The sequence below is a fragment of the Nicotiana attenuata genome, chromosome 5 (genome assembly GCF_001879085.1).
Source record: "Nicotiana attenuata strain UT chromosome 5, NIATTr2, whole genome shotgun sequence".
Taxonomy (NCBI): Eukaryota; Viridiplantae; Streptophyta; class Magnoliopsida; order Solanales; family Solanaceae; genus Nicotiana; species Nicotiana attenuata.
In genome coordinates, this window is record NC_031993.1 from 26,067,314 (window position 1) to 26,080,249 (window position 12,936).

Below are 12,936 nucleotides of genomic sequence, written 5' to 3' on the forward strand. Positions count from 1 at the left end.
TGTTGTGTAAGCAGACTCTTGCTGCTTGGGGAGACTCCTCCAGTGAATTAGAAGGGGAACCAGATGCAGAAAATAGCTCCATGATGGCAGTAGAAACTGGAGCAACGAAATATGACTCACTGTTTGCGCTGATGGCTCAGTCTGACGATGATGAAGAGGATGAAAATGATGAGGTAAATTTCAGGGATGTTCAGAGAAATCTGAAGTCTTACTCTTTTAAGAAATTAAGGTCATTAGCAACTGTTCTAATTGATGCATACTATAGCCTTATTAATGATAGGGAGATCTTGACCATAGAGCTAAGAGATACTAAACAATCTAGAGATTATCTGGTGGTCTGTGTAGTTGATCTAAATGAGACCATAGCTAATCTTGAAAAAGAAAAGGAAGCCTTGAATGAAAAAATAAATAGTGTAGAAAATGAGAGAGATGACTTGATGGTAGTGGTTGTTGATTTGAAGGAAACCATAGAAAGCTTTAGCAATGAAAAACACACTCTAGAAGAGAAAATTGCTGCTACTGAGCAAAAGAGAAATGACCTTTTAGTGATAATCACTGACCTAGAGGAAACTATTGAGGGACTCAAATCAGAACTTAGGTATGCAAGTATTGAGAAAGGGAAAGAAGTAGCTAGTGAGTCACACATCAAGCTTGAAAAGGAATTAAATGATGTTAAAACTAGTCTATGTGGTGAACTCGAGAAAAATAGGTAGCTTCAAGCTGAATTGAAGAAAGTAAAAATTGATCTTGAGAAATCTCTCAAGTGGACCTGGTCCTCAGATGCTGTTACTGCCATGTACTTCAACAATAGTGGAAACAGGCAGGGAATCGGGTTTCAAAAGGAGAAAACTCCTTACAACCCTCACAGCAAGTACGTCACAGTTCCTGATAACTGGCTTTGTACCCACTGTGGGAACAATGGGCACTTCAAAGAAAATTGCCAGGCCAGGGTTCTATTTGTTCAGAAAAACAAAGTGTTTGCTGAAAAAGTGACTACTAAAGAGGAACCAGGTACCACTCTCAAAAAACGAATATTGCCTCCATGGACTAGAAAAGCTCTTATCCATCCCTTCTCTCATACAAGGGAACCAAACTAGTTTGGGTTCCTGAATCTAACCCATAATTTATATATGCAGGGAACAGTGGGAGGAAGCGGACAACAATGGATCATGGGCAGTGGATGCTCAAAGCACATAACTGGATACACCATGGATTTTCTCTCACTGAAAGCCCTGCAAGGAAGGAATATACCCTTTGAAAATGGAAAGAAGGGGTACATTCTTGGTATCGGGAAGAAAACAGGGCAAAAGTTCGCGTCTAAGCTGGTGATATGAGCTGCTTGAATGCAGATGATAATGATTCGGAGCTCCGGCATAAAGGATTGGGGCATGCAAGCTTCTCACTTCAGAATAAATTAATGAAGAAGGACCTGGTCCATGGTCTATCAAATTCAAAATTCAAAGAACACAGAGTGTGCAATGTATGTGCTAGAGGAAAACATGTGAAATCATCCTTTAAGCCCAAAAGGGAGGTCAGCACATCAAAACCATTCGAACTCCTTCATGTCAATTTGTGTCGTCCTATGAGAATACTGAGTAGGAGTGAAAAGAGGTATATCTTTGTGATTATGGATGACTACTCAAGATTCACTTGGACACTGTTTCTGAGGATAAAAGATGAGACTTTGAGGTATTTGTGGCCTTTGTCAAGAAAATCCAAGTGAAGATGGAATTGAAAGTAGCTTGCATCATATCTGACCCTGGAACAAAATTCGACAACGCAAGGACTCCACAGCAAAATGTTGTTGTTGAAAGAAAGAACAAAACTCTGGAAAACATGGCAAGGACAATGCTCACTGTCAGTGGAATAGCAAAAATTCTGGGCAGAGGCAATAAACACTGCGTGCTACTTGATGAACAAGTGCATGATCAGATCTCTCCGGAACAAAACCCCCTATGAGTTGCTGAATGGAAGGAAACCCAAGCTGACTCACCTAAGAACATTTGGGTGCAAATGCTATGTTCTCAACAATGGAAAGGATCAGCTTGGTAAATTTGATGCCAAGAGTGATGAAGAAATATTTCTGGGGTATTCTTCTCAAAGCAAATCTTACAAGATATACAATAAGCGGACTCAAAGTGTTGAGGAAAGTGTTCATGTTATCTTTGATGAGTCCTATCCTTCCTGTGAGAAAAGTGCTAAAGATGATCAAGAAAATGAGCCACTTTTGGTTCCTGAGGAAATATCTGATGTTTCAAATGGCAAGGTTGATATGATCAGTCAGATAAAGGAGACCGGTGAAGAAAATGCAACATCTTCTTTCACTTCTCAAGAGGAACCTGGTACTTCAATTACTATCACTGAAGCTGAAGAAAGAGTTGGAGATTCAGTGCAAGGTACTCCACAAGTAGCAGAACAAGGAGTGCAGGGAAATCCACTTAATTTTCTCAGTTCCTCTACTAATCAAACTTCAGTCCCCAAGTGGAAACAACAAAAGCTTCCATCCACTTGATAACATAATTCCCCGCTTGATTCTGGATTCAGACAAAATTAAAAGGCAGAAATTCTCTAGTCCTCTCTGTGCTTCTATCCCAGATAGAACCCAAAAATATCAAGGAAGCCTTGAAGGATGCTGACTAGATTACAACAATGCAAGAGGAACTGCATCAATTTGAAAGAAACAAGATTATCTGATGGTCAAGAAGAGCATATCTGGAATGGCTCATTCCATTGGGTCATGCTTAATCTCATGGGGTACAAGGAAACACAACCCAGTAGTTCTCTCAACAGTTGAAGCGGACGCTCTTAACATGGCAAAGAACCCGGTCCATCACAAGAGAACCAAACACATTAACGTCAGATACCATTGTCTCAGGAATAATGTGGAAAAAGGGACTCATTTGTATGAGAATTTGCTGCACAGAAGATCAATTCATAGTCACCTTCACAAAAGCTGTGAACAGGGAACACCTTGAGAGAAATAGGATGGCACTTAGGTTATTTAAACCTACATGAAAACCTGGTTCTGCTCACATGATCATGAAAGTCTCATTCAGGTAAAATGGCTAAAGTGTTTTCTGACTAGGCCTAACTCACATTTATACCGTTGCAGGTAAACATGCATGACGATCATAGAAGCTAGAGGTACAGTGTTGAACTGCGAAAGAGAGCTGCAAAAATCTTCTACAAAAATTGGTCAGGAACCAGGTTCCTGTACCACAGGTTAGTAGTAATGTGTTTGTTTTTCGCATGTTTTCTCAAAAGGGTTAACAAAATTAATTCAACTTCCACATCATCCGACTTTTCAGAGTCTACATGTCACGTCTTATCTTTCAAATCCTTTCATCTCTTCTGCACGTTACATATTCCTATAAACCTATCGCCGTTTCAAAACCTTTCAGAACCCGTTTCTCTCATTTCTCATTATTCGCTCCTCTTCCCATAAAATCCTCTCTCTCTCACAACAGTCCTGAACCTTCATCTCCTTCGTATCTCTGTGATCCCCTCTTCCCTTCTCTCTCACTAAAATTTCTCTACCAAACTCTTCTATAATGACAAACGAACAGTCTCCTTCTTCTCCTGCCATCAACACCACTCCCACTTCTCCATCTTCCTTAACGTCACCCCCAGAAACCCACTCTTCCACCATTCCCAATACTACTGCACCCACACCTGTTTCCTCCTTATCTCCTATCAACTCTCCTTCTCCGTCAAACTCTGTCTCCCTTCCACGTGTTAAAAACCCTATTTCTCCTCCTTCCTCTGATCTCACCAAAGAACGCTTAGAAAGTGTTACCCTTCAGTTATCAGAAGTCTCTGAGGATGATCCTGATCAATATTTGAACTCCTCCATTTTAGACTCAGTGGCTCCCATGGAGTCACCAGAAAAGGAAGCAACACACAATATCATGGCTATTGCTGCTGAGAGTCTTCTGAATGAAGGAGCCTTCCTTGTGTCTGAGTCTCAGGGGGGAGAAACTCCATTCCTAGGGGATGAAAGAACTTTGGTACTCTTCGAGTCTCCAGTAGAGGATAAGGTCACAGAAAAACCTATTGGAGAACCTGATTCTCTTCCAGTTGAAACTACCCAGGAACCTTTTGTCTATCTTAAGCCCTTGGAATCCATTCCACCGAGTGAGGTCCCTGTTGATGAAGATGATATGTTTCTCAGGGCGCGGTTTAAGATACGCAAACTAGCAGTGACTCCTGAATCCTCTTCTAAGCGACCCACTACCAGGTTGCAGCAGAAAGAGTCTTTCGAGTATTCCTTGCAGAAAAGTAAGAGGAGTATCAAGAAAAAGAAGAATAGGTTGATGAAACAAGGGGAATGTGTGACTGACAAAATCATTCCAGTGGTTGAGGTTGATGAAGCTGCTGTAGAGGAACCTAGTTCCTTAGTGAAACGATCTACAAAAATCCAGAAGTCTGTGTTTGGAGCTTCCGATGAAGCTATTGAAAAACAAAGTGGAACATCTATGAAGGGTAGCGGTAAGTCTAAGAAGGTTGTAGTTGAGCAAGCTATGTCTGAAGGAGATGCTGTGGGAGTTGCAAGCCGGAAGGGAAGTCTGTTGAAGGGTCTAGAAAACGAAAATGGGAAATTGTAAGAGGGTCTGGTTCTGCAAAGACCATACCCAATGACAGTGGTCTTTGGCAGGAGAGATTGAGAACTCAGAAAGTCTGTTGGGGTCGTATGTTTGACGCAGCCATCTTAGAGATGGCAGGTATGAGGCAAGTTCTGGAGATGGTAGAATTTCAGCAATGGGAGCATCTGTTTTAGGAGGATGTACCTAGGGTGTATGAAGATGCGGTACAAAACTTCTATGCATCTCTCTTCACTGTTGAGGGGGACCACATCTGTGTGCTTGAAATGGAATAGACATTGTGCTCGATGCTTCAGCTTTGGAGAAAGTTCTTCAAGTTCCATGTGAAGGGATGTCCTTAGTTAAGGGTGCTTCTGGAGTTAACTTTAGGAGAGCTATTATGAAAGAGCAAGCTATTCAGCAGGGGGAACGGGTACATAAGAAGGCACTACTTCCTGAGTATCAGCTTCTCTTTGAGCTGCTTAATAAGGTGCTCCTACCTCGTGCTGAGAGGCGGTCTATTGCTTCCAAGTCTAATCTGGTCTTAATGGAAGCTCTTGATGAATTTGCTCCGATCAATCTGCCAGCAACCATGATAGAACATATGCAAAAAGTGGCAAACTTTAAAGGTGGCAATCATGGGCTCCCATATGGCTTTCTCCTCACTCGAGTGTTTCAGTTCTACAAGGTTCCTTTAGCCAATCCTAAAGTGGGCACCCGTAAGCCGACCATCTCTCAGTTGATCAATGCACAAAATGCTGCTGCCGAAGAGATTAGGAGGTTAATGGCTAAGAATGCCATACTGGAAACTCAGCTTAGTCAAGCTGTTGGGGCACCTGGTTCTGTTAATTCTTCCAATGAAGAAGTTGCCCGCTTGACCAAGGAAAATCATGAGCTTCACGCAAAATTTGTTGAAGAGCAGCTGTCTGCAAATGCCAGTATGGACCTCAAAACCCTTGCTGCCTCCCTCTCCAAGTCTCCCTCTTCTAGTGCCCCCTTAGAAACCTCTCAGTGACTAGTTGTCTTTGTTCAATATTTTTTTTGTGGTTGTTGTTTTCTTTTTGTTTGCTTTTGTTGTGATGGCATGTTGGATTTCACCGTTACTGCTCCTGTTTAATCAGTCCATGTTCATATCAATGAATCAACTCTTCCTTTTGCTTAAACAATGTTGTTCTCTTTTGGTTTCTCTTTTCTGTCATGTTGTGTGCACATATGTGGCATGCGTTGGTTGTGTTAGACTTCTTTATGCTGTTTGCCTGCTTGTACATTTTTAATGATGCCAAAAGGGGAAAGTATAATTGAAATTGAAATTGTATAATTGAAATTGAAACAGGGGATCTGATTAAGGGGGAAGCATAAAGTCAGGGGAAACTTGTGAAGTTCCTGTTGCCTCATCTGGTTAAATCTGCTCCAAATATATGTTATCAATGTATAAGTTTTTCATCATCAAAAAGGGGGAAATGATGGGTTTTCAATGTCTTTACCTTGTGTTTTGATGATCTAACTAACTTACTGTCAAGAACCAGATAGGGAACCTGACACACTTGGTACACATTACAAATGAACGAAGTCCAGCCTGAACTCCAGCCAATGTGAACTGCTGCAAATAAAGAGAAAAGAGGAACAATACAGGAACCTGATCCCTGGGTGTTCTCTGACAGAAGTATAAGTGAACTATACAGCTGAAAAGCAACTGTACACGCGGCAGTGCAACAGACAGTGCAGCAGTCACTTCCCATTGGGAAGAGGCGTATACCTACCAAGACTTGACATCATCTTTGGGATGTCTTTGGTAGTATAACAACATGGTGCAAGGCACAAGATACTCACTTGAGCATTTAGTGATATTCTCGCAAGCACAAAAGATCTGATCCAGCATTGAAGTCACAAGTGTGTCAAGAACAAGAAGACAACTCCACTAAGGATCTATTCCACAATGAGTCTATGTGTGTCCGTAAATGAGTTGTAATCTTGTTGTTTGTTCTTCATTGTAACTCCTATCCTACTTTCTTAGAAGCTTTGTAAACTCAAAATCATAAACCGTCTGAGTTTGTGTTGTGACTAGAGTTAGTCATAAGTTAAAAGTCTTTGTAACTAGAGAGTGACAAAGTGGCTTGTGGTAAGTGTATCACAAGTTAGTTGAGTTGAAGTCTTTGTATCTAGTGAGTGACAAAGTGGCTTGTGGTAAGTGTATCACAAGTTAGTTGAGTTGAAGTCTTTGTAATAGAGTTATTACAAAGTGATTTGTAATAGTGTGTTTACAAGTTAGTGAAGTTGAAACCCTACAGGTGTAGGTCGTGGTTTTCGTCCCCTTGAGTTGGGATTTTTCCACGTAAAAATCCTGTGTCTCATTTACTTACTGCTTCATTAGTATTCTCAGTGGAAACTCATCTGAGGACCAGGTACTCTACAGTGTGGTGGATCCATATAAACTAACAAGGAAACAATAATCCAGTCTTTCAATAAATATGGGACAATCTAAAGCCCCAGGCATCAGACTGAGTTAACTAGAGCGTGCATAACATAACATGGAGATTCATTATTGGGTTAAATAAAAAGTTCTGATAACTTTAACATTGATATCATGATAAAAATAAGAATCATAAAATAACTTAACCCTAAAGTTAGCTCAAATTACCCCAACCCATATAAAGATCAATATGCCGTGCCTTCAACCAATATGGAATAATCCAATTAGATATATTCGGACTCAGCCTAGAAGTATGCAATTGGGTTGTTTATTACTTGCATTTCTCGGTTCTCATAGGAAGAGCTTCAAGACTTCAAGTAAAGTATATTTTCCTTTGTCCTGTAAATGAAAAGCCTTCTAAATTTATGAGAGTAAGCTTAATAAATAGTACTAGTAACTACTACTTATCACCACATTAGACATATTTCTTACCTAATTATAGGAAGTGAAAGTATATTTGTGTTGGGATATGTCATTTTGAGTTCTAGCCCTCATATTCGTGTTCGAAAACCTCGATTAGCTCTTTTTAGTATTTTTTGATTTGCGTGCGTAGTCCGTGTCTTTTTCCAAAAAGATGTTGTGTGAAAAATTGAATAAAATATGAATTTCAGCTTTGAAAATGACTCGAGTTGACCACGATCAACATTTTATGTAACGATCCCAAGTCGATTTCCCACTGGGTCCGTATCCTGATTTTGGAATTCAGCGTATGTCAAGAATTGAATTCGGAAGTCTCTAACTTGATTTGACGTGTTTTGTTGAAAACTAGTATTTTGAAAGCTTGAAAATTTTCTAAGTTTGGTCGTATGTTGACTTCATAGCTAATGGGTTCCGATTTTGATGTTGAAACTTGAAATAGGTCCGTATCGCTATTCGAAATTTGTCTGCAAAATTTGGTTCAATTCGGAATTTAATTTACATGATTCGGACACTTAGATGTGATTCTAGTTGTTCTTGAATTTACTTTGAAATTTCATTTGTTTTGAGGGTTGATTTGTAGATTTAGAGGTTATTTTAGTGATTTGATTGCGCGAGCAAGTTTGTATGATGTTATTACACTTGTGTGCATGTTTGGTTTGGAGTCCGAGGGGCATGGGTGAGTTTCGGACGTGTTTCAGATGAGTTTGGTTAGTGTAAAGACTGCTGGTGCATGGAACACTTCTGGTGTCTGATGCAGATCTCGCATTTAAGAGGTCTGGCTCGCAATTGGTAGCCTCGCTTTTGCGAACATTAGCTCGCATATGCGAGCATGGGCTGGGCTGGGCTGGGTTAATCTCGCAATTGCGAAGAAAATGTTTGCATTTGCGAACTTTGAGAGGTTGTATTTGCGATCTTAGAGTCGCATTGAGGACTCATGATGATAGGCTATAATTACGTATTTTAATCGACTAGTACACTCTAATTTACTGCACTTTAGTTGAGTTTGCGCTTTAATCGCTAGTGTTTTACTAATTGTGAGTTTTATGCCTTGTAGGAGTGATTCCGAGCTATATAGATGTTATGGAATGAATTCAAATGATTTGGAGTTTTGAAGTCTGAGTAAAAGCCCAAATAATTAAGCCGGGATCATGTTCAGGGGTCAAATTTGATAGTTAAGAACAAACGAAGACTCGAGTAAGCATATTGCGCACTTTCTAGTAAAATAGACATAACGCTTTGCTCCAAACTCCATTTGGGCTATATAATATATGCTTGGAAAGCTAACTCAAAGGGCTACAACTTACATTTTTTATGTTTTTCCAAATTCTAATCAGAACAGGGTGAATAACATGGTTGAAACCGCGATAGTGGACCTGGACGCGGACTGAGGCAGTGCACTGGGAAAATTCCGCGCCCGGACCGCGACCGCGACCGCGACCGCGAGCGTCCAGACCTGAAAATTTATCCGTTTTTGCGTAGGAGAAGGTATAATTGTTTGGGCCCGACCCTACTTGGTATATATACATGGAAAAATGGTATTTTGAGGAGGGAGGCTTGTTTTTAGATCTAAGGAGGCTATGGAGACCGGAGATTCGACTTAAGGCGTCAAGAACACACTGGGAGCACGGCGGAAAATTCTTCTACGAGTTTTTCACTTCCTTCTTCCTATTTCCATTATTGGTTATGAATTCTAGTATTGTATTTTTGCATACTATTATGAATAGCTAATTCGTTTTGTAGGATTTTGATGGAACCTTTTGTAGGATAAATACTTGTTATGTTTTTATATAATTGAGCCGCTGGGATTTCTCTATTTGTTCAACTGCGTGTTTGTTGCTGCTGATTGAATCGCCATTAATTGACTGTGCCTATTTAGTGTGTACTGCTCGAGAGAGAGTACATATTTAGGTAGTTGTTGAACAACGTCACTCCTAACGTATGTGAGAAATCAATACATTGGGTTTAAAGGTAGGTTTAGAAATAACAAAGCCTTGACGTGGTCATAGTGAGCGGTTAGATGAAGCCAACTAGCGTAGTTCGAGAGAATATGTCTAATAAATTATTGTAGTTGCTCGAGAAAGAATTACGACACCTAAAGCGCTCAGGATCAATAGAGAATACATCGGTAAAATTGTAGGGATCATAGCTATAAGAATTCCGACAATTGGGGAAATCATAACTCTAGACCTCCTTAATTTAGTCTCCAACCCTTTGTCTCGTTAGTTGATAATTTTATCGCTTTGTAGTATTTTCTAGTTAATTAGTTAGAAATATAAATCTCCATCTTTATAATTTAGAAAATTGTTCAAACTTGTCTTCTTAGTGATATTAAACAGATATAGCTAAGCCTTAGCTCTCTGTGGGATTCGACTCCGGACTTTTAGAGCGGATTACATTTGCAGCGACCGCTTATCCTTTTTAGGACTAGAGTTGGGCGTGATTAACTAGGTATGATCTTGAGTGATCTTCGCATTTGCGAAGGAATCGTCCGCATTTGCGAAGGTGTGTCTATTCGCAATTGCGAACCATTTGTCGCGATTGCAACTTTTGGGCTTCTGTGGTAGGGTTCGCATTTGCGACCCTTCTCTTGCATTTGCGATGCTCGCAATTGCGAAGAAGACATCACAATTGTGACATCTGCAGCTGGGTAAAAGAGGGAAAAACGGAACGTAGCTCATTTTACACCATTTCTCAACCCTAAACACTTTAGAGGCGATTTTCCAAGAGACTTTTCTTCCCAAATTCATTAGTAAATGACTACATCCATTTTCTTTCAGTTACCCATTACTTTTCATGATATTTAAACATCAAATTTAGGATTTCCAGGGTAGAAATTAGAGATTTGGATATAATTGGAAATTTTTGTAAAATGGAGATTTAGACCTCAAATTAAGGTCAGATTTCAAAACAGATCACATAATCGGGCTTGGGGATGAACGTGTAATTGGATTTTGGTCAGAACCTAGTATTTTGAGCAAGTGCGCCCGGGGTTGACTTTTTTTGACTTTTTAAAAAATGATCAAAATTGAACCTCTTTTGTTAATGGGTAGTTTCTAAAGCTTATTTTGAATCATTGATTGATAATTTGCTAGATTTGGTTGGTTTGGAGGCTTGTTCGAAAGACAAGGCATTGGTTGGTTGATTGCTTTGATTCGCGGAGTGAGGTAAGGGTTGGGTGTAACCTTGACTTGAGGGAACTAGGAATCCTTGAACTATGTGTTATGTGAATTATGTGTGAAAACGACATATATGCGAGTTGGCGAGTCTATATACACCGTGATGATATTTCCTTTCATGTTTTCGTTCATTTCATGATATCTCTTGCTTCATGCCTTGATGTTTACATGCTTTATTTGACTTTTATGCCATAGTTGTTACTTATCATATAATTATTCTTGTAGTAAATTGCCCGTCACTTCCATGACTCCATGCTTATTTGCTACTTGCCTCTACTTGTTTTACTTGCATATCTAAATTGTCATATGCTTTACTTGCCTTATTGTTTTGTAATATTTGTTACATTCTGTAAATGTGGTTTGCCTTGCATGAGTTGTTTAATTGATAGATATTGATGAATTAGTAAAGTTGAGGCTTCGAGTAGTTGAAATTCTTGATTTGTTATGTGATTCTTTATTGCCTTGTATAATTACCATCTTGATGTCAAAATTCTTGTAAATTTGGTTGTTGAATTGTTTCTGTTGATTGAAATTGTTTGAGGAGCGGGTTGCACGCCGCAACGAAAACTGAAACGTAATGAATTGAAATGGTGGAATAAGGATGGATTATGATATTGGCAGATGATGATATGGTGGGATAGAGTTGCACACCGCAATGAATTTTATATGTGGTACTTGTTTGTGATTGCTGAATTTGCCTCGGTATTGTGATATGAGATTATGAGACTTGTTTTTTTTGTGCTCTCCGGTAGTTGAATTTTGAGTTCGTTTTCATGAGTTAACTACTTTATTTTCATTTCTTATTTTCTTGTTATTATTATTACTGCTTACAGGTTATTGTAAGTGGCATGCCTTAGCCTCGTCGCTACCTCGTCGAGGTTAGGCTCGACACTTACAGAGTACATGGGGTTGGTTGTACTCATACAATACTCTGCACTTCTTGTGCAGATACCGGAGTTGGTCCCAGCAGTCCTGGGTGAGATTTGCCTGGATCCAGCTACCTGTGGAGACTTGACGTAAAACTGCACGGTGTCTGCAGCCTTGAAGTTCCCTTCTGTATCGTCTTAGCTGTTTATTTTTTATTCAAACAATTATGTTTATTTCACTCTATTGTCTGTAGTACTCTAGATACTCATGTATTCGTGACTCCAGTTTCTGGGATGGTTTTGGATTACATTGCTCCGCAGTTTATCACTTTATTTAGGTCTATTCGATTTTTTATTATTATCATTTGATTTGAATTTTTTAAATTGGTTAATAAATATAGTTAACGTTGGCTCGCCTAGCAAGTGAAATATTAGACGTTGTCACGATTCTGAGGGTGGAAATTCTGGGTCGTGACAATACTAAATTTGATCGCCATAAAATAATCATTCACCGATGCCAGGATCATTCAATACAATGATATGAACACAATAGGAAGGCAAACATATGAAAATATCCTTTGGATAATATGAGGTACTATAACGAAAAACTAATGATACTTTGTTTTGGTCTAAGAATGTATTATGTTTTGATGATTTAAAAACCAAGATCAACTATTTGAAAGAATCAAATTTTATGTTCCAGGTTAATGTGCTACTTAACTGGTGTGCAGGGATGAGATACAGCTGACAAACGAACCAAGTTCGTAGCAGACTAAAGTCTAGTGCTGATCAGACGCGGGATGTCAGAATACTTGTACAAGTTGAATTCCTCAAGCAAGTTATGTCTGTACTCTATGAGGAATCAATTAATTGAAAAGAGCCCATGTTAAGAGGAATCTTGTAAATAAGCAAAAATTGCATGGAAAGAGAAGGTTGAAGAGTTGGAAAAAAAATAAAGAAACCAAAATAGGAGAGATTTTCTTAACCGAAATATTCTAGGTTGTGGAACATTAATTGAAGAAGATTTTCAGCCAATTTTGTAACTATAAAAAGAGAGTTCTCAAGCTACTCAACTAAAGAATCTGTTCCTAAAGAAGAAGCTGTTGAAGTTCTTTAGTTGTTAGGTTGAGTCAAGTGATTCAAATTATAACTTATTTGCTTTTGAGAAGTGTAATAATAGGTTAGTGCAGAAACTTTGAGTTTTTGTAAGCTTTCTAAGCTAGAGTTAGTTTGGGAAGGGGTAGCTACAATTGAGTTGGTTATAGGGGTTAGGGTACTAGAGTTAGTCCCCTTGGTTATAGAGTTATAACCTAAAATTGTTCTTTGAAGTTTAGTGGAGTTTTGAGGAAATCATACTGGGGTAGGTCGTAGTTTTTACTCCTCTAAAGAAGGAGATTTTTCACGTAAAAATCTCTGTGTCATTT